Source organism: Helicoverpa zea, chromosome 18 (genome assembly GCF_022581195.2).
Source record: "Helicoverpa zea isolate HzStark_Cry1AcR chromosome 18, ilHelZeax1.1, whole genome shotgun sequence".
NCBI lineage: Eukaryota > Metazoa > Arthropoda > Insecta > Lepidoptera > Noctuidae > Helicoverpa > Helicoverpa zea.
Window position 1 is genome coordinate 5,382,064 of NC_061469.1, and position 21,891 is coordinate 5,403,954.

The window sequence follows — 21,891 nt, forward strand, 5'->3', positions numbered from 1 at the left end:
TAAACGTCAGTTTATGCCTTGTCTAAAAAAATGTCAAATTATGACGTTGACATATGGTTCATTTTGCAGCCAAAATTTTATTAGACAAGTGTAAAACAGGGTTTAAAGTTTTTGTAGCAAGGCCCTGTATGTCTGTAGGTACTTTGTTTAGTGTGATGATTTTTTACTATGTGCCATTTATAGTTACGACATCCTGAAATTGCCCATTTCATGAAAGGGCTAACCATTTCGACGTTACTTCTTCTCTTAACATGAAACACTTCATACTTCATCATCCTCCGAGCCTTTTCCCAACAATGTTGGGGTCGGCTTCCAGTCTAACCGGAGTCAGCTGAGTACCAGTGCTTTACAAGAAGCGACTGGCTATCTGACTTAAACACTTCATCCTAAACTGAGATTTGAAGTGATCGGATAAACAGATAAATATAGAAATCTGTCCTAAGATACGTCAGTTTAAGTAGATGACGTTATTATACACCATAGTGCAAAGTGAGTGCAACATATAACGTGCGACAAAAGAGTGCCTTTTGTACTTCTTTCCAATGCCTATATCTAAATGGTATTGTAAATACGCGTGAAGTTCTTCGCAAATAAAACAATTAGATACAGATAATATAATTTTCCGTACTTTAGGAATGACTGTTTGTTTATTGAATTTTTATGTTTTTTTTAAAAGACGATGCAAATGTGCATTGAAAGTTTTATGCTAACTGCTTATCCACAAAATCATGAATCAAACAACGTGACAGTAAATTCTTAACATCAACGTATTTTGCATTCATGAAGACACAAATATTTTTCAAAATCAGATTCGCTCTTGAAACCAAACTACTCTTTTATCTAGTATTATTTAATTGTTCCCACTAATCGTCACAGAGGAGGAATGAGCCTGAGAATTGTCTAAGAACTAGGAGTAGAGATTAGAGATCCATTAGCCCAATCAAGCAGAAAAAGAAAAAATACATTCTAAAATCAAACAAAAATAAAAATAATAAAAAATTTCGTCGAAAAATTCAGCCAGCCCTAAGCGTGACGAATGGAACTATAATAAGTGACGGAAGCGCCGTGCTGACGAGAACTGGCTACTTCCGACCGTGGCGGGGACGAAAGCGGCCGTCTTTGCACTGTCGTATTCTCTTACGGGAACTGGGTCCCTTATCGTTTCCTTTCTATCGAATTTGATGGTTTGCACAATTAGTGTGGTTTACACTTCGTCGTGCAAGTGGTTTTGAGTTGTGGTATTTTGCATTTGCACGCTTCTTAAAGGAGCAGAAGGATTAACCTAATGATAGGTCAATCCAACGGAATGACAAGATCCCACCCAAAACAAAAATGTGAAAGACTGCCAAGTTCGATAATATGGGAATGCTTCGCCTATAAAAGAAGTGAGATCTGAATAAGTACCAAGTTCCATACACATACCTCAGTTAAAAATAGTTACTTTTTTAATGATGTTACTTGGCAAGTTTTCATACACCTTGTTATAAACCTACTAAACGCAATGAATCAAGTATTTAATTTTCTATTAAAACTTGCCAAGTAATCATCATTAAAAAGTAACTATTTTTAACTGAGGTATGTGTATGGAACTTGGTACTTATTCAGATCTCACTTCTTTTATAGGCGAAGCATTCCCATATTATCGAACTTGGCAGTCTTTCACATTTTTGTTTTGGGTGGGATTTCATTTATTTTTGTAAGGTTGTTTATTTTATTTTTTTCTTATGATGAAGTTAGTTAAAGAAATGTCTCATTTATACTATTTTTTAGATTTTTTAATATGCACTATGTTTCTTACAAAGAAATGAACTAGATTAACTAAATGGACTAGATTTACCAACTGACTGACATGACATGTTATCATATATTATGTTCGTGGATCAAAGTTACACATTCGTTATTTTCGAAAGTAATTCACACTTGGCCGTTTTCAGATTTTTACTTTACTTTGACTAAATACAAACCTTTGTACCATTCGAAGATATATTATATAAATATAGATAAATTTAGTTCGTTTTAGTTCCTTAGGGGAATAAATTTACACCGGGTATAAAACACCTTCATTATTTTGAAACCGACTCACACTTGGCCATTTTCAGATTTTTCCCTTTAACTTGACATAAAGACCTACCTCCATGCCAAATTTCAAGTCAATACGACCATTGGAAGTGGTCTAGGTTTTTGATGAGTGAGTCAGTGAATAAGTGAATAAGTGTATAGTAAAAATAGCGATTTTCTGACGTCAATATCTCAAGACCTACAATAGGTATATTAATGAAATTTTGTATTTTAGATAAGTGAGGGGGTCTCAACAGATACTAGAAATTTGATATGCGTAAATAAAATAGATTTTGAGTTACAGGGGGGTCGAATTTGGCCCGAAATGGTTCGTGTAATATAACCCACGGCCGGTGTGTCGCTTTTTTGCTCGAACTTGGCGGACACACTGCCGTGTGTCTAGATTACAATTTTTTTCTGGGTTTCCATTAGGTAGCTTAGTTTTCTATTCCAATTTCATCACTGTCATTTTGGTTGTTTTTTCTAAATTTAATGAGGGATAACCGACGAAAAGTTCATATTGTAAGATTAGTATGTATCGTTTGTGGTAATTGAACACGTGTCATATATGATAATGTCATAAATAAAACAGTTTTAGTTTCATACATGACAGTATCTGTTAGTAAATGCAACTGCTTTGTTCGTGCCAATTTCACATCCAGGTGATTAACTGATTAATTGAAGAACAGAGCCAATTTTGTTATGTAATTTCGCATAAAACTATCTCAAAGCTCTCTCTTCATGGTTCCTTTTGTGTTATAAATAGGTACTGCTTACATTAAAAATGCAGTAATTTTCGCCATTTTCAACTATTAACAGCCAAATATCTGTTTGGTCACGTAGCTTTAGTAGTAACTAGCCGTTTTCCAGCGGTTTCACCCGCGTCCCGTGGGAGCTAATGCCCGCACCGGGATAAAATATAGCCTATGTTACTCGCAGATAATATAGCTTTCTAATGGTGAAAGAATATTTAAAAGTAGTTTGTGAGTTTATCCATTACAACCAAACAAACAAACAAACAAAGTTTTCCTCTTTATAACATTAGTATAGATAAATATTTATTAATATATATAAATATTATATTATATATAATATTATATTATATATATATAAATATTTAATGTTATTTAATAGCCCACTTATAGCCATACCACGTATGTGGCCAAATAAATCATGTATTATAAATATTCAGCGATAATTTTGTAACATAACATGACTTCGCACCGGACGGATATTGATATTAATCAACAGAAAAATAAACAAATCTTAGTATAATTTTATCGCTAGATATTCGAATGATGATGTCATATTGCAATTTAAAATTAATAAGGTCAGATGGTTTAAGAGGTTTTCAGATTAATTTTAAAACATAAACACATTAACAGTCGTCATCTAGCCGATATTAATGACCACGTTTTAAAGAAAGTAGAACGGCGAAGGAAAATATAGTGAACTATGACATCAACCAAGCTGAGAAAAGATAGTTATGTTCTACGTGTACATTTGTGATTATCATCATTAGCATTTTATATTTAATTAGGTTTTATTAGGTCTAACTTTACATGATAACTTTGTAATAGAATCAAAGGTAAATTAAACCATCTTCCAAGAATCGTCTTGAAAATTGGTTGCTCTACATATATTTTTCTCGACAATGATATGATATGGTACTATTGAACGGATCTGATTTGGCGGTTGGACAAGTTGTATAGGTGTATTTTATCTGCGTTTATAAAAGCGTGTTTTCTTAATTATTTTGAACTATTACTTTATTACATTGATAGTAGGTATACTGTGAAATGTAGGACTGCTACTAAGTTGTGTGCTACCAGTCTTCATCTTACGCTCCGTCGCACCTACTAAATAATATAATCATTGCACATTCAGATGAACCATAACAATACATATGTTTAATGTATCTTAAGCAGTGATCACGTAATTCATTGCTAATATATAATAACTAGCTTCCGCCCGCGGCTTCGCCCGCATTAAGTTCGTTTATATCGCGTTTCCAAGAGAACTCTTTACAAGTCCGGGATAAAAACTATCCTATATTCTTTCTCAAGGTCAACTCTATCTCTGTACCAAATTTTAATAAAATCAGTTCAGTGGTTTAGACGTGAAAGCGTAACAGACAGACAGATTTACTTTCGCATTTATAATATTAGTAGGGATAATGTAAATTCATCTAATCGATGTTTTAATTAAATACGTGGATTAATTATGTGTCCATGTATTGTGACAACTTGGTTATTTATGACCCATTAACCAAGATCTTGGAGATCTTAACGAAGTATGAGTTATGGGGTAATTACGTCTTAATTGATAAATTATTATAAGGTTATTTTAAATAATAGTTTATTTTTATGTTACTGCAACTTAAAGTCCTATTAAGAGCATTATAAGTGAACAATCACGCTCTGCCCTTTACCTATGTCAGAAATTAAACTGGTAATAAATAATTTTGAAGGAGTTAGAAATACCTATGTATGATTCTTTTTTTGACCTTTTATTTATACTTTTTTTTTATATATAGTATTGTATTTCTTTCTTCTGTTTCAATTCAAGCTACATTCCATCTAAAGTATTAAGCTGGACAATTCCATTTTTATTGAGGAAACTAAGAATACCACATTACAGAATAATCCCTTTGTTTCTTAACAAAAACTGTATAAAACTTATTCACAAAGATTACGCAGAATTCAGACTCATTAAGCACACTTGACATTATTTTCTTTTCACACAAACATTTGCACCTGGTAAATGCTTTCGTCATTTGTCACCGGTCCCATTGTTAGGCAGATCTGAGTCTGTCATTGTGAGCCAATTGGGAACAGGCTCTATTGATCTGGAGCATGTAAATGTAGAGTAGCTAGAACTTTCCTTAGCTGATCTGTGAACGGAAATATGATAGGAATTCGGGTACCTATTTAAAGAAGGATTTTTTTCAAGAACACTTTCTTTGGAAGGATAATTAGGACTCCGAGTTTACTTTAATCAAAAGTTAACCACGGAAAAATTCTTGACATCATATACGCCATATTAAGTCAACTGATAACTATAAATTAAATATATAATAATCTTAAATAACTGAGTTTGCAAGATAAATATAGGTTTAAGAAAAGTATATTTCACACAAGACAACTTTTTATAAGAGTCTTCATAACTTCTTCAAATTAGGAATCAAAACCGCGAAAATCATTCAACAAAGCTTGGTCAAGACCGGGAAAATTTCCCTCATGACCGTTACAGAAAATTGCAAGGAAATTTTTAAAATTATTCAGTGTACCCACAATATGGTATGTTGCGGTCTATATGGATCATAGTACAAGGCTTGCTTTGTGGTCAGCACAGCAATGGAGCAATGGTGGCGAGGGGTCACTGACCTTTGTAATGGATTTCTAATAACTTTCCGACACATAGCTTGCATTTGCAAATGTCACTGACTATGAGATTGCATTGCCTATTTTATGTATGTCGTTGTGAAAATGTTTGCAAATGTACATTTTCCTCTGGAGCTTTCATTACATAGGTAATAAGCTTAAAGAATCTGGTCAAAAATGTTCTACTTCTGATAATATCAAAGTACCAAAATAAATTGGCTTTATTAATAAAAACCACGTAATACGTTTCAGTAAAGTGAACACGATACGTTAAGACAAATTAAAGTTCATTTAAAAGGGGGCGGCATATAGCAGCCGAATAGAATGCAAAGAAAAATGAATCTTGTATAACCAGTTTTTGAGTCCAATTTCTTTTGCAGCTTCATATTTAAAGGCTACATTGACAGATTAACGTGCTCCTTCAATATACAGACCCAAAATAAATCACTATCTGACAAAGCTGTACAACTTTATAAAAGTGATAATATCTACAATCGACAATCTTTTTATGGTTCAACAAAGTTACATGTTATGCAATTCTCGTCTTTATTGCTTAAGAAATAATTGCGCAGTTAAATTATCAAGTTGTCAACCATTCTTTGTTCGTAAAGCGAATAAAAATTTCGGACCACCAAATAAGTGCGCTGTGAGATTACTCTGCAAGCATAAATAAAATTATATGTAATTATCGAAGAAAAATGCCGCGTGAAACCTCGACTGTAGTTGCAAATCTTAAGAGAATATTGAATTCTTTAATTATTGTGATACGCCCGAATCTGGCTCGTTTGTTGGGCTGATATTTTCACAAAAATAATAAGCGCACCTTGGAATTTTAAAAGGTTATTAAAGTGATTACTTGATTGTTTGAAAAATTACACTGTTGCCCAAAAGCGAAACACAAGTAACAATTTCTTTCAGATGTAAAAAAAATACTCTTATTTTTTGCATTAACATTTTTCGCCGGTCACTCCAACTTGAAAGAATAAGTACACTATCATAAGAATCGTACATATTAGCATTGCTATAGGTACATAGTTCATCATCCTCCGAGCCTTTTTCCCAATCATGTTGGGGTCGGCTTCCAGTCTAACCGGATTCAGCTGAGTACCAGTGCTTTACAAGAAGCGACTGCCTATCTGACCTCCTCAACCCAGTTACCCGGGCAACCCGATACCCCTTGGTTAGACTGGTGTCAGACTTACTGGCTTCTGACTACCCGTAACGACTGCCAAGGTTGTTCAATGACAGCCGGGACCTACAGTTTAACGTGCCATCCGAAACACAGTCAGTGGTGTCTAAGATATACTTAGAAAGTACATACAAACTTAGAAAAGTTGCATTGGTACTTGCCTGACCTGGGATCGAACCCGCGCCCTCATACTTGAGAGGTTGGTCCTTTACCCACTAGGCCACCACGACTTCACACATAGTTACTTGCTAAATAGGTACATAGTTACTTGCTAAATAATCTATTGACTAAACAAATACAGATTTAATTTAGAATGCAATTGGCATTACGTAAACTTCAAGTTTGTTGCATATTTTATTCCGCGTTTCATGTAATCGGTAAGCAGAATCGTAATACAAGATTAATTTATGGACATTTGTCAAGTCGCCTGTCGTCATGTCTTGTAGGTATATCTTGGAACTAAGAGTGACACTATACAGTGGTCAGTCGAGCTAAGTAAATACATGTGAAATAATCTATGACCATAATATATCTAGCTAGCTACTGTAAAAGTTTGGAATTGATTGGGGATTGATCCTTAATCGGTTCTGCTTCGTGCAATGTGACTCTTGGTTACTAATATAAATATTATCATCATCTCCCGAGCCTTTTTCCCAATTATGTTGGGGTTGGCGTCCAGTCTAACTGGATGCGGCTGAGTAAGTGTTTCACAAGGAGCGACTGCCTATCTGACCTCCTCAACCCAGATACCCCGGCAACCCAATACAAGGAGAACAGTAGGTTAGATTTAGTTAGACTAATATGAATACTTATCAGTAGCAGGCAATTCAGACGTCAGAATTTTGAGAACTAAGTTCCAAAGGAAAGCAGTCTGTCAGCCTGCCTGGCAGCCATAGATGAAGTAAAATAGAAAACTGGGACCATAATCATTAAAGAGCCTATTGCATCACAAATCTTACCAGTCACATGTTTTCCTCTCTCATATATTCAAGTGATTATATTGCGTCCTTTCAAGGGAGTTAGTGGCAGTTTATTTATTGAGAGGTTCTAGTTTTCATTCAATCAATATCACAAAGTTTATACCTATCATAAAAAACGCTTACTTTGAGAAAAAGTTCATTTAAATATTTGTATAACGCCCACCTATGCTAGGCTTAGACCCACCACGTGGAATCGCTCACCAGCCTATCTTTATTATTTTTGATCGACCGTAATTTTATGTAAAACTAGCTTCCGCCCGCGGCTTCGCCCGCGTAGATTTCGGTTATATCGCGTTTCCAAGAGAATTCTTCAAAAGTCCGGGATTAAAACTATCCTATGTTATTTGTCAAGGTCACTCTATCTCTGTGCCAAATTTCATTAAAATCAGTTCAGTGGTTTAGACGTGAATGCGTAACTGACAGACATACAGACAGAGTTACTTTCGCATTTATAATATTAGAAGGGATTGTACAGTTACCTTCCATTTCAAATGTGGTGTAAAAATAGAAAAGTTTTACCTTTTTGTACTTTATACGCTTTCGAATGCACTTTGCAAGTTATATTCTGCAATATCACCTATGCATCTATACTCAAGTTTGAAATCCAAACGTCCTTATTAACTGACACTTCTAAGTATTGATTTATAATAGAAATCATGACTTATCAATAAGAGTTTATTCATTCCACTCACCGACGTTGAATTAATTCAGTTTTATTTAGATCAAGTCTCAAGATTGATGATCTTGACACTCGTAGAAACTACTTTATACTTCGGCCGTTCAGAGAATGCGTTCCTGACACCTATCAGTTAGTCACGACTAGTGATGGGCACAACATAACACTGAGTTCGTTACCGTTCCTTCAAAATGAACCGCCGCATTATTTTAAGATTATTTTCGTTTTAAATTGGCGGAATCATTTGTTTTATATTTTAGTTATTTAAGTGGAAACCAAAAAAAGGTAATATTCATATAATAAAATTGTTTTATTTATTCTTTGTTACAAGTACATTGAATTGAATGTGCGAACAGAATATTAATCAGACTCCGATTTGCTTGAGGAGGTGGTGTCTTCATCATCATCTTCGCCTACATGTATAATTATATTATTATCAATAACAGAATCAATCCTGATATCTCGGTCTAACAAAAGCCGGGTAATCAAATAAAAAAAGATCGAAAACACTTGAAAAACGTGGTCTATGCGCACGAAACGACAACGGACGACTGTTTTAGCGTCACAAAATGGCGGCCCATAACGCCATTTGGGGTTACCATTTTTAATCTAAGTATAAAAATGCGGTTTGGTCATAGTTTTATTTTTATATTTCATAAACGTTATAATTAAGTCTTATAGTCCATTATTTTCCAATTCTTAAAAAGAAAATCAAAACGTATTATTTTATATTATAACTGTATAAGAACAGATTACGATACTTGCCTGTTATTTTTAGCACAGCACTACAAAATATAAACCGCTGACATAACCTTGTAATAGCGCAGTATAGATTTAGAAAAATATTGTTTACCAAGTTATTTGACACTCAGTTTGGCACAAAATTATAACATTCATTGATTATTGATATAATAATGTTGTTTTAATGCTCCTCAATTGTTAAAACGGTAAACAACCAGCAAAAATATTTTTATCGTAACTGCAACGCCATTGCAAAGTTACGTCGTCAGTTCAATCGCGACGTGTCAGGAACGCATTCTCTGAATGGCCGAACTATAATTTACTTATCAATAAAAATAAATGACAAATCAGACATTCTATATACTTATGTGGGAGGATCACACTAACACTTTTATTTTTATTTTATTATTCGAAGTGACAACTGACTGAATCATTATTTTATTCTACCTCTAAATATTTCGGCCAAGATTTTAATTTACTTTGGAAAGGTACATTTTATGCTTTTACTCGATTTAGTCACTTTTAAAAGCCAACGAAACGCAAAGTTGTAACTTAAAATGTTCAAGCAAAAACAAACTTTCATACAGGAACAAGAATCAATTAGCGCGGAAATCGATACTAACGATGTATCGAAGGCCCACATTACGCATTCGATATACAAACATGTCAGCGAGTGGCGTTATCGATACTTTAATCGGATTAAGTCGCGCCCGAAGTGTCTGGTTGGGCCTGTTTCAAAACGCGGTAGGCATGGGACACATGAAACGGGTTGTACCGTATTCGTACATGGTGGTGGATAAAACGGAATGTGCGGTAGAATATTTGTGTGGCAAAAATTGGCTGCACGATGTCACTTACAAAACAAATAATTATTCATCGAAATCCTATAGAATTTGCGCAAATCTCTTTTTAGAGCTTTTTCTCAGAACCTATCGACATCGCCCGGTTCGTTCTGCAAACAATTGACAGCTACCGAGAGATTTTTGGCGTTCGATCGCGTATATAGTCGGTATTGCCACACGCGGAAATACTGACAGAAAATCCGCCAGTGTGAAAGCCCTGATAAAGAAACATGACAAAACTTAATGCTTTTATCGAAACCTAAACTTTATGTTTGAATTAGCATTGTAGATTATAATTGGATTAATTACACACGTATTTTATTTAAACTTTCCTATTCAGTTATAGACTGAATACTACTAAACTAACTATAGTTCGGCCATTCAGAGAATGCGTTCCTGACACGTCGCGATTGAACTGACGACGTAACTACATTCATTGATTATTGATATAATAATGTTGTTTTAATGCTCCTCAATTGTTAAAACGGTAAACAACCAGCAAAAATATTTTTATCGTAACTGCAACGCCATTGCAAAGTTACGTCGTCAGTTCAATCGCGACGTGTCAGGAACGCATTCTCTGAATGGCCGAACTATAATAACATTACGGAAAAAATTATGATGAGATTTGCGCTCACCCCAAGGCTTAACAGACTTGTTTATAATAAACCCTACATTTTATGATGTTTTTCTAGTAAGAAACGTTGAAGAGTAAATTCTTATTAGTGTGTAAAAATACAGAAACGTTTCATTCGTTCCTGTTTATGTTTGTACCGACGCTAGATGCTACTCGAATCGGTCATTTATTTGTAATGAACATTGAACCGTATGTTTAAGACATAAAGACGAAAATCTATTAAATAAATTTGGCACATTGTAGTAGGTTGATGTGCTGGTGTCTGTAGGTACATTTTCTGATACTTGTGTTATTGTGCCTTTGTGTAAAAGAATCTTATAACTAATTTTGTAGTTATCATTGACTTGGTTACCTTTCTTGTCTACACTTAGCTTAACATACAAACTACCTATGACATCTGGTTTAGCACTTCGTTAGATAAAAATAAAGCTGACAATATATCTTATTCGGCAATCAGACAAGTATTATTTGTTTTAGCTTCAGGGCATATTAGCTCATTAGCTTGGTTTTATTAGATTGCTTCGTTAGTTTAGGGGTCATAAGCAGAACTGTTGAATTGTTTTAGTACCATACATTTGTTTCGAACTTTTGAGGCCAAAGTCTGTCAGGGTTGCGTGCGGGATTACTAGAATTACAGCGGCCGTGGAAAAAAGACGAGAAAAAAATAATTAAAGAGTAGGTATTCAGTTTATGATGTTTCATGCATTCAAAGGAATGATTTCCTCTATAAAGTCTTTATTTAATTTTCCCGTTATTACATACGTTTAGCTTTCAAATGATTTCCCATTTATGACATAAGTACGACTTTCAAGTTTCATCTGCTACATCGTTTAATAAAACAGTCGTTACTGTAATAAAGTCTAGAAGCCTATTCATGATTCTGTACAGTCAGTAAGAGTGCGTGTACACGGTGCATACATGTAGCTGGATCAAGTTAATATGCGCAAAAGACAAGTCGCTAGACCCGCACGTTTTTAAGGGTGCATTTACACGGTGCAAGTAGCTTGCTCATGTTCAAGCACATTCATACGTTACATGCATGTTAAAAACGTGCGGGTCCAGCGACTCGCGCATGTACCAAAGCAAAATACTCACCCGCGTGCTCTTGTCACTTGCGCATGCTAACTTGCTCCAGCTACGTGCACCGTGTAGACTCACCCTAAATGTATGTAACCTGCGCATGTGCCTCAACATGCGCAAGCTACTTGCACCGTGTAGATGCACCCTAAGTTACTGGTGCTACTAGCTTGTGCCATTTTCTCTAAGAATATTTATATCGGCGAGACACCGCAAAGGCGATACCCCACTGTGATCTATCGCTTCTGGCTATGTTAACAAAAAAGTGTAAGGTTCTACAATTGACATCGATTTTTATCGCCGTTGTAACTTACTTGTTAGCCTTTTATCGTAACAATAACGCTTAAGCCTTTTACAGACAAGATTTATTTTAATAAAGATTTTTATGGAAGTCTCTTTTGGGCTTTAAGGATTATAATGTCAAACTGGCCATTGAATATTTTAAATGCTACCTTTATTTATTAATCTGTGATTTGGGTCGATAAATTATTTTATACATGATCTCAACCTGACTGGATAGCTACAGGATTCTTGATCTAATAGAAATAGAGGTTAAGTTTATTTCTGAGTTTGTAAGGAATAATCTTTTGATCCGCTAAGTACTTATACGATTTTGATAATTCTTGTTTTATTTGACGCTGACGGAAACAGCTAGTACCGACCTAGGCCTACAATTTCTTTTTCATTAACTACTCTACTTATGAGGCATTGCCAAAATTGAAGACGAATAAAAATATATATTATATTATTTTAAAAGTCACTATCATAAAATACACTGTATTAATGGTTATAAGTACCTACGTAATGAAACTGAACGGTTCTTTAATATCGCCCAGTGGGTGTGAACTTAATGGAAAACATCTGTAACATTTGCTGCATTTGCCAAACTGACGAGACGTTGACGCGAAACGTTTCAAGCTTGCGTCTGCGCAAATTGAAGCTCAGTTACTGATGTTAAAAGTGTAGCGAATTTAGTTACAGTTCAGTGCTTTTCATGGAAAGGCTACGTTTAATTAATTATTATTTTCATAATATTTGGTACTTAGGACCCGCATCCGACGGAACTACTTCTAGAATCTGGATAAAAAATTGACTTTATTCTTTCTTAGGTCATAGAATATAATGTACATAAATATGTGAACCAAATTTCATTTACATCGGTTCACTAGTTTTCACGTGAAAGCCCGACAGACAAAAGTGTTACTTAGTTTTGGGTATGATTTAAGCTGTCACCAATTTAATTCATTTTGTGTTTCTTAAATAATAGGGTTTGCCCTCAAAATAGTAGATTTGTCACCAAATGTAGTCACCAAACAATATAAAATCATTTCCACAATAAATTACCGAAAATCATGGAGATATGGGGTCAAGTACCAAATAAATGATTTTGTATGTATTATAATAGGTTTGTCCTAATAGTATTTAAGCAAACTAATTTAAAGAGATCACCAATAAATCATATATTATATCACTAGAAAATTTCATGAAGGTCTAAAAATGTAGGGTGGTCGTCATCATCATTTCAACCAAAAGAGTCTACTACTTAACTGGCCATGTGCCTCCCCCCAAGGGCTTTAGTTTCCACAGGTAGTATAAATATATTTAAATTAAATTTCTAGCTGAATAGTAAATAAAACAATTAATCAAAGTCAAAATAATCAATATTTATTGTTAAAAATCTCACTGCCCGCGCCCCGCATCGTATGATCGTACCTACAACCAACCTACAACCCATTCGTTGAGGCCCGAAAGCGCGCCAATTTGTCTCCCTTCCCTTCCTCTTCCCTTTGAACATATTTTTATTAAAATTATAAACTGATGTATTAAATTGGTAACGAATACATTATTTTAATAACTGAACGAAATAAAATGTAACTACTGTATTGGTGACAAAATAACAAATAAAAAGGAGTCGCAGTCAGGGATCGATTAATCGATTTATTTGGTGACAGATCTACCATTTTGAGCACCAAGCTATTATTTAAGTAATAAAACTATTATTATAAGAACAAAGTTTATATTCATGTAATGCACTACAATTTTATTGGTAATCCATCTCATATTTTACACATTATATTAACAATAATTTGCTAATTCATACCTGGGAACACTCTTTGTTTATCTGAGAACGAAAATATTTCGTGGCGATAGATCTATTTATTAGGTGATACAACTTGATGACTGTAGTGTACTGTATTATCACCGATATCTGTCGTCTCGTTGTCGCATAGACGCGGAGAGTGCACACTATACTCTATGGCCAGTTGGCGGGAAACCGGGAGAGTGTGTGGCACGGGAGTAAGACGTTATGTGGGCAAGCGAGCCGATATCCTAATTATCGGATGGTAATTACAGAGACACAGGTAGGGCGAACACTACAATGACAAATATAAATTTTGGTGACAAAAAATATAGTTCCCCTTAGTTTTTATGTTTTGTAAGGATAATATTCATCATCATATGCCTTTCCGGTTTCCCCAACTACGTTCATGTCGGGTTTTAGCTACTGCCTGGCACTAAGAAAAAAAAAGCTTGACTGCCATAACCACAACCATAACATTGACTTCTTTTAAGAAGATAAGGTATTTTAATCTATTTGACAATTCAAACAAAAAATAAAACTCACATCTTCACTAAACGACAGCAATTGAAGCGCATGGCTCTTACAATTGAAATATTCATGAAACTTCTAAAGATGATCAAATGATCAAGCACAATAAGTTGTCATTGAATGGCTGCTCTATTTTTAGACCACACAACAACCCACAAGGCATACCTACTGTGAACTGCTCATCAAGAACTACGCAATCAATTTGACCCGTTCCTCACATTGTTGGTCTATAAATTAAGGATGGCTACTAGTAGAATACTACTTGATATTATTTTTAGATGGTTAAATAAACAAATTGTATTAAATTACTAACTTCTTTCTCATTTTGTATCTCGCTACATTGTTGAGCGCCATCTATATTATCATCGTGATACAGCGCCCTCTGTTGTCGAGTAGCATGCAATATTTTAGTTTACTGTAGTTTAACTAGATGGCGCTGATTTCAAATGTCACTCAATGCGTGTAGATTATGCCGTTTATTTGCAACTAGCTGGTGCCCGCGACTTCGTCTGCGCAGGTTTAGTATTTCGAACAATATGTTTACAAATTGTAGCCTATGTGTTATTCTGATGTATAAGCTATATTATTGTAAAGTTTCATTAAAATCCATTTAGTAGTTTTTGCGTGAAAGAGTAACAAACATCCATACATACAAACTTTCGCGTTTATAATATTAGTAGGATACATATTCATTTTATTTAAAGCATTTTTTTCATTATTTTATAAGTTAGACCATAATAAAGCAATCATGACCATAAGAATATAACTAGTGTACTTAAAACTTGCTGTCGAAATGAAAACTAATTTCGAATAATATAATTATTTTTCTTAACCTAGCCACCGAGATGTTTACAAAAACAGGCCACATAAAATTATGGTGAAATTATGATTATCGCGTTAAACAAACATGAATGAAATCATTTCGCAATGACGACTGAGGTAAACCGCAATGATGCAGATTCACCCCTCTTATCCATTGAACCAGGATTTATTTGTGATAGTTTACCTCATTATATGAAATCATATTGCGTATACATACATATGTTATTGCAAACATGTAGGTAATTCTAGGTATTTATTCGTACCTTCCAATCGTGACTATAACAAACATTTTGGTGAACTTCACTGAAAACGGTCCCTAGACCTAAAGGTAGAATAACATTGTGCAATATTACAATAAAAAAATATTTTGCAATTAAATTAATTTGGATGTTTCAATTAAGTGATTTGAAATGAATTATAACATCGTAAAATATACATAATTATTTTAATTTCTCAAATCACAGAATATTTCCATTTTCTTTAAACATTTTTTTCTTGGCAATCTGTTTTAGTGACATTGAGTATTCGCTGACTCATCCTTTAACGTTGTTACGATTATTTATATCTGATACTCAGATTACCATTTTTCATCCATTAGCTATATAGATAAAATGCTATGATGTTTTTTGACGGTTTTTCTATTTGTAACTAAATATATTTAAACGAGCTTCTGCTATTGGCTTCACGTTCTTACCTGGATAAAAAGACGTCTACACTTAGCCTTCCGCAATAAAAGGACTAAAGTAGGTATCTAATACTGAAATATTTTTTTCAATCGGACAATAGTTCCTGAAATCAGCGCGTTCAATTGAACCAACACACTTTTCAGCTTAATTATTTATTAGTATACTTAGATTCGTCGTAGGTACTATCTGGACAGGCCCATTGATTTTTCAGGTAGGTATAAAAGAATCATAAATTCGGCTTCCTATTGAAAAGTGCATGACGTAATGTTTTTATTGCCGGTAATAAATTGGCGATTATCTTTATGGAAGTGAATTTAATTTCCGTTGCTATATTTGATAACTTTAATATGCTTACATTTATTTTTATTCTGTGCACTCAAATATTTCTCATTGGCCTTTTGGTTACGAGCATGTGTTTAGTATGAGGTCGTTGATTCCATTCCAGAATGGAAACTTTACTTAATTTTTTCGATAAGTACTCCCATAAAAGTAAAGTGCTAATTCAAAGTAACAGGGTAATGTTATTAGACTGAGGGCCGATTTTTAAATCGTCAGCTTACTAGCTAGTATCTCAGAAGTAAATATGGCGTTCCCGCTATTTTTCTATAAGTAAAAAAGTTTTCAAAACGTCAAACAAATTCTTCAGATAAAAGTTTGATTATTGGAAAATCGGCCCTAATTCGTAGATATTAAATTATTTATTTATTTAGGATGAAGAAGTTTATGAACATTTACATACTTAGGTACTCAATACTTTTATTGATTTCCACATGTACCTACTTACCTAAGTATTCACGCATTGCAATGCACCCAGCATTTAAAATGCACGTTTTCAGTTAATCATATTGATTACATTATAACGACCTGATAAATTATCTACGTAAAATACATTAACATAATTAATAACCTCAGTCATATTTAATTATCAATTTCGCATAAAACGTTTTGACCCTATAATTTTATGGCCAAAACGGTTGGCAAGGTCAAATAACAAATTAATAAAAATTGCACGACATTAGTGAATTTAGTACATATTTGCATAATAATTATAGAGTTCATTTATTATGGTATCATAAAAGTTACACATTATACGATGGTCATTTAGTCTTCGTGTTTAGTCAACAGTGGGTCATATTTAATTTTGCAGTGGTCTAGTCACTAGTGGATAATATTAAGTAAATTGAATAGGTAATTTTTAATAAGATAAAAGGCAAGTAAACGTATGACGCCAGCACAACAATCTATGTGTAAAATTTGGTCAATCAACATTGAAAATTACACTTTAGAGATAAAGGTGAAAATCTATTCAGCAAATGTAAAAGTAGCTTGTTGTGTTAAGATAACCAATTTGAGCCCGCTTGTCATTTGTTCGACAATTCCCAGACTTACCAAGTGGTATTGGGGAACAGGCTAGCCAAATGATGATTCATCATAGAAGAAGTAACAACGAACTCCGGAAAAACACCTGGTTTGCCATACGCAGTGGCATTTAAAATTGACCCACGTAGGAGTCTATTCAGGCAAGGACGTTCAGAATATTTGGAGACCACAACTCACGTCATAATGTCATGACTGGAATTTTTGACAACATAGATAATAATCTCCATACGAGTAGATATATCGTATTAGTCACTGGATATATTGGGAATGTCCAAAATAGGAAAGTTATTTATTTAGGCCTAGGTCATGTTTTATTCATGGACCGCCCGCCAGTCTAAAAAGATAGAATGAAGGTAAAGATTGGTGCCAGAAAAATACTACATTCAGACATTGTTATTGTTCGGAAAGAAAGGTAAAGAAAGTTAGGAAGTCTTATTGCGGGAAATAAACTGAAATAGCTAAGATGAGTCTTCAGAATGTGGTAATGGCAAAGGACATTTGTATCACGTTCTAGCCACTTGAATAACATCTAAGGATACGTAGTACTACTGCATAGGTAATCACAATAATTTATCTAAGAGCATCCACTAGATATAGTCTATACTAAAATTATAAAGAGGAAAACTTTGTTTGTTTGTTTGGTTGTAATGAATAGGCTCAAAAACTACCGGACCGTTTTTAAAAATTCTTTCACCATTGGAAAGCTACATTATCCACGAGTAACGTAGGCTATATTTTATCCCGGTACGGGCAGTAGTTACCACGGGACGAGGGGAAAACCGCGGGAAAACGGCTAATACATCTTTGACGCATGGACCTACCTTCCTAGTAAATTAGTTTGTCCTCTGTCTCTTAGATTTCATCGAATAACATACCACGTATTGGCATGTTTGTACCACCCATAATAAATTGACCATGACCATATAGACTTTGTACGCACAGACTAAGAGGATTATTTTTTGCCGTTTCTCCAGTAACATTTATTAGTTCTAAAGCTAGAGCCTATGTTTTGTTAAAGAAGAGAGGAAATAGTCGTAAAATGGGAAAAATAAAAACTAGTCAATCCACGTAAGTAACGATAGCAAACTTTTTTCAGGTCTGAATCTAGAAATATTCGAATCTTTTTGACGCACTGACAAAGTGCAGTAGATGGGACTTACCTACATACACAGGCATAAGTAAAATCACACGGTGTAAAATTCGTGACATTGCTACAAAGTCGTAGGTTGACAAAGTCCTCGAAATAAAATTAATAACGAATATCAAATCAAAAGAGCATTGTAATAATGTAACTCCTTTGCCAAGTAGAGTTGAATAGCCTGCGAACCACATTACGTAACCATCCAGATTAGAACACTTTTTGCTCCAACATACTTGCAACAAAAAACTGCCGGTGAAATAGTTTGAAGTCATCATTCGTTCATTTCTTTTCCTCCTCTCTGTGAGCATATAGAAACCGAATATTTTCGTCCTAAATATATCGAGAACAGAGATCAAAGGTACATAAACAATACAGCTCAATTGTCCGAAACAGCTGGTCAATTTTCATGTCAATGAATTCATCAACGACAATCAAGTTTATAATGATAATGTTGCGAGCGAAGACCGAGTGCAAACGGTTTGCGAAGCTGAAGTGGAATTACGCGGCGGTCTCAACTCTAGTACCCACGCGACGTTCATGCCGGTATAACGTTACCAGCTGTCAGACGCGAGAGTGATTTTTGTATATCGAACGCCGATCGAACGCGCTAAATGTTATTTGAATATTTATTTTGAATTTGGAAATATTAACAGATTTTTTTTCAGTTATCCATTATTGCTAGCCAGTGTCATTCATTTTATTAAAATAGTTATTATGTTAAGCGAAAAGTGTAAACAAAGTTTAGCTTTAGTCTAAAAGTGGATATAAAACACAGAAATAGTCCATGTTTGTTGGAAAAATCCTAGTGACGCCCATCAATAAACTAGTAGCGACTAATAAGGCGCAGGGTATTTATGGTCATATTCTTGATCGTGTACAACAAATATATTGTGCGTGATACGACAAATGAGTGCCTTGTAACGTATATGACTCCAAAACTAAACAACAACATAGAAAAAAAAAATACAATCCTTGTACCATGTAGGGAGGAAAAAAACAAACAATATTTATGCTCACCAATGTCGCTAATACAGTTCCCAGTAATTCTATCGAAGCTAAAATAAACGAGGAGAGAAAAATTCAGCTTGAAATGTTGCTAAAACTATTCGCTCGACGTCAGTCTAAATACTTGTTTGTTATCACGTCGAAGTAAACGCAAATGAGGCTAAACAAGAATATACGTAGGTATATCAAAGCAACACTGTTACATTAACAATTAAGTCATGGTGATTTAACAAAAAAAATTGACTTCCACATATAACTAAGAATCTTGCTTCATCATAAATAATATAATGTATTCTCTATATTGGTAAAAAGTCTTCATCTTAAAAATTACTGATATATAGTGGACCACAAATATTATTTTGTCTGACGTCAAATCAAAGGCTCGTGTACAAGCCCAGTTATATGATCCAGTACAATTGACCAATTATCACCTATTGTTACTAAGATCATTTCTATTTCAGAAGTTGTAATGTTTACTTTATTTAGTTCTCTAGTAAGATATTTATGCATCGTCGATTTACAACGAGACCAACCTTCGTAGACATCTTCCTGTTCACTAGGATTTTCCTCTAAATCTGTCCTTTTGTTCTGTTTTACGACTTCTTGTACTCTATCAGATTTATTAATAAGCCCTGAAGCGCTTTTAACTAGGGCTATTTCAAGATCCTTTAATTGCAATTTCTACATATATTTTATCGCGTTGTAAAGTTTTAGTGGATGCTATTAAAAAGCATTATACGTGTCCATTGAAAGAGCACAGGATAATCACAGAGGTTTCCGGTTGATTTGCATTCAATACTATTGTGATGATTATAATAGTCCCTCAAGTGAAACCGATCTGAGTCTCAACAATGCTAATAATGATTGATACGCTGATATAAATAGACCTATGTACCAATTGAAAACACCAAGACAAAAGAAAGTAAATTCTAAAAACACCTGGAGCGAAACCCTTCCAAATTTTTCATACTCAAAAATCTGAGGCAATTGGCGCCTGCTTAGCATGCGTTCAAGCCAATAGGTAAAACTATAAGTATTTTATACCAAGCAATAAAATAGGTAGTAAATCTAACCCGCGTATCCGCATCCGCCAAACAGAATCATGTGAATATGAGAATGCGATTTTGCAATATTATAATCTCGGACCAAACATATAGTGACGAAGAAAGTTGAACCGCCTGTCACAGCTTATATTTAGCTACCGTGTTCAAAAAATGGACTTCTCCAAACGTCCCTTGACGCTGTCTATCAACATTGAAATCGGTACGTCTGGAAAACGAAAATAACCTGATGTCTTGCCGTCGAGCTATTTTCCAACACCGGTGACATCAACCTGAAACCCGTCAGTAATTTTTAACGATTGGGACAGATGCTAAAGATCTTCAAAATTAAAATGTGTCAAGGACCCGCAAATTCTTGCTTCAATGTCTTTTAATTAGGCACGCTTAATGAGAAGACCCAATACTAAGAGTATTTTAAATTCTGCAACGTTAGATACTAGCGCAGTAGCATGACCTTAGATTATTTCGGATTCAGATCCTCCATCTACTCCATCTAGACCGCTATCGTAAATATTTGTTTAGACTGAACCAAATATAGAAAGCATGAAGATTGGTTCGTGTATTCTTTGGAAATTTAGACGAATTTACGCATGATTGATGATACAAACGAGATCTGTACGTGGAAATATTCTGTTGTCTAATTCAAGATGGTTCTTGACGTGAGTTCATATTTCATTCGCAGATTTTCTTTGGTCAAAGAAACGTGACAGTCCGGGAAAATCATTCATTGTCTGTCTTAATATACAGCTGGCAAATTTCCTCGTCTGCTGTAGACAGATTTACTTCCTAAAAGTTTTTTATCGTTATAAAACATAAATCATATTAACGTAAAAATTTGTTTTGAATTCACTAAAAGATGCTATAGTTAATAATATTGAGAAAAGTTCTTAGCGAAACAAAATCAAAACAGGAAAAATATTTAAGAAAACAGGGGTCTAGTGACATCGGCAGACACCTTTTTCGAGCCTTAGGTCACCTTAAAAATTATGACGTAAAAGTGGCCAACGAGTTTAAAATATTAGACAGGAGTTTTTCAGAGATTATGATAAAATCAACAAAAGAATCGCTCGCCATGTCGCATGATGTTATGCTATAAACATGATGCAATTACGCCATCAGAGCGCGCTTAATCTAATGGTTTCGGTAGTTTCAACTCTGTCGCGATAACGTCAACCGTCGTAAATAGCATTAGCCTGTAGTTTGTCAACTTTACCAGGACATACGTAAAGGTTTTGGCATACAATAGATATTGGTGGACATAAAAACTTGTGTAACAAACGTCTTTCTAAATTTCTTCTAAATAATCCTTTTATCGTAGATGACAAACAGGGTTTTAGATGTACAAATACTAGATCAGACGAAATCCGTCATTTTCCGTCTGAACATAGCCCTAATCGTAATGACGTAAACTCTTCCGTTGAAGATTATCAGTCTATAGATAAATAGCTCTTACCTAATGACGCTCGTTATATAGACTTTTCGTTATATTTATAGTATGTTCATTCACATCAATAACCATAAATTCGTATTTCTGATAACTGAAATCAAGCTTGCATTGAATCTGCTTCTTGTAATAATCTATCTAGACAACTATATCTACTT

The 21,891-nt window shown here is 34.3% G+C and overlaps 1 protein-coding gene across 3 annotated transcripts in view; it reads left to right on the forward strand.

Moving 5' to 3' along the window:
• LOC124639070 (cGMP-dependent protein kinase, isozyme 2 forms cD4/T1/T3A/T3B) overlaps nt 1-21,891 on the forward strand; it is a 123,910-nt gene that overhangs the window by 52,454 nt on the left and 49,565 nt on the right. The window contains exon 1 of one of the 3 annotated variants that reach the window (XM_047176294.1): nt 18,649-18,836. The exons of the other annotated variants lie outside the window; for them this stretch is intronic. The gene's annotated coding sequence lies outside the window, so the exon portion shown is untranslated. Of the gene's footprint in view, nt 1-18,648; nt 18,837-21,891 lie in introns of those variants that run through there. 3 annotated transcript variants of the gene reach the window in all.